Below are 2,205 nucleotides of genomic sequence, written 5' to 3'. Positions count from 1 at the left end.
CTCATCGTAGTCAACCCCTTGAACTTGTCGAAAACCTTTTGCAACAAGTCGAGCTTTGTAGACAGTAACATTATCATCAGCGTCAGTCTTCTTCTTAAAGATCCATTTATTCTCAATGGCTTGCCGATCATCGGGCAAGTCAACCAAAGTCCATACTTTGTTTTCATACATGGATCCTATCTCAGATTTCATGGCCTCTAGCCATTTTGCGGAATCTGGGCTCATCATCGCTTCCTCATAGTTCGTAGGTTCATCATGGTCTAGTAACATGACTTCCAGAATAGGATTTCCGTACCACTCTGGTGCGGATCTTACTCTGGTAGACCTACGAGGTTCAGTAGAAACTTGATCTGAAGTTTCATGATCAATATCATTAGCTTCCTCACTAATTGGTGTAGTTGTCACAGGAACCGGTTCTTGTGATGAACTACTTTCCAATAAGGGAGTAGATACAGTTATCTCATCAAGTTCTACTTTCCTCCCACTCACTTCTTTCGAGAGAAACTCCTTCTCTAGAAAGGATCCGATTTTAGCAACGAAAATCTTGCCTTCAGATCTGTGATAGAAGGTGTACCCAATTGTCTCCTTTGGGTATCCTATGAAGACACATTTCTCCGATTTGGGTTCGAGCTTATCTGGTTGAAGTTTCTTCACACAAGCATCGCAGCCCCAAACTTTGAGAAACGACAACTTTGGTTTCTTGCCAAACCACAGTTCATAAGGCGTCGTCTCAACGGATTTTGATGGTGCCCTATTTAACGTGAATGCGGCCGTCTCTAAAGCATAACCCCAAAACGATAGCGGTAAATCGGTAAGAGACATCATAGATCGCACCATATCAAGTAAAGTACGATTACGACGTTCGGACACACCATTTCGCTGTGGTGTTCCAGGTGGCGTGAGTTGCGAAACTATTCCACATTGTTTCAAATGTAAACCAAACTCGTAACTCAAATATTCTCCTCCACGATCAGATCGTAGAAACTTTATTTTCTTGTTACGATGATTTTCTACTTCACTCTGAAATTCTTTGAACTTTTCAAATGTTTCAGACTTGTGCTTCATCAAGTAGATATACCCATATCTGCTCAAATCATCTGTGAAGGTGAGGAAATAACGATATCTGCCACGAGCCTCAACATTCATCGGACCACATACATCTGTATGTATGATTTCCAACAAATCTGTTGCTCTCTCCATAGATCCGGAGAACGGTGTTTTGGTCATCTTGCCCATGAGGCACGGTTCGCAAGTACCAAGTGATTCATAATCAAGTGATTCCAGAAGTCCATCAGTATGGAGTTTCTTCATGTGTTTTACACTGATATGACCTAAACGGCAGTGCCACAAATATGTTGCACTATCATTATCAACTCTGCATCTTTTGGCTTCAACATTATGAATATGTGTATCACTACTATCGAGATTTAATAAAAATAGACCACTCTTCAAGGGTGCATGACCATAAAAGATATTACTCATATAAATAGAACAACCATTATTCTCTGATTTAAATGAATAACCGTCTCGCATCAAACAAGATCCAGATATAATGTTCATGCTCAACGCAGGCACCAAATAACAATTATTCAGGTCTAAAACTAATCCCGATGGTAGATGTAGAGGTAGCATGCCGACCGCGATCACATCGACTTTGGAACCATTTCTCACGCGCATTGTCACCTCGTCCTTAGCTAATCTTCGCTTAATCCGTAGTCCCTGTTTCGAGTTGCAAATGTTAGCAACAGAACCAGTATCAAATACCCAGGTGCTACTGCGAGCATTAGTAAGGTACACATCAATAACATGTATATCACATATACCTTTGTTCACTTTGCCATCCTTCTTATCCGCCAAATACTTGGGGCAGTTCCGCTTCCAGTGTCCAGTCTGCTTGCAGTAGAAGCACTCAGTTTCAGGCTTAGGTCCAGACTTGGGTTTCTTCACTTGAACAGCAACTTGTTTGCCGTTCCTTTTGAAGTTCCCCTTCTTCTTCCCTTTGCCCCTTTTCTTGAAACCAGTGGTCTTGTTGACCATCAACACTTGATGCTCCTTTTTGATTTCTACCTCCGCGGCTTTCAGCATCGCGAAGAGCTCGGGAATAGTCTTGTTCATCCCTTGCATATTATAGTTCATCACAAAGCTCTTGTAGCTTGGTGGCAGTGATTGGAGAATTCTGTCAATGACGCTATCATCCGGAAGATT

Source organism: Triticum dicoccoides, chromosome 7B, assembly GCF_002162155.2.
Source record: "Triticum dicoccoides isolate Atlit2015 ecotype Zavitan chromosome 7B, WEW_v2.0, whole genome shotgun sequence".
Classification (NCBI taxonomy): domain Eukaryota; kingdom Viridiplantae; phylum Streptophyta; class Magnoliopsida; order Poales; family Poaceae; genus Triticum; species Triticum dicoccoides.
This window is presented reverse-complemented; position numbering follows the sequence as displayed.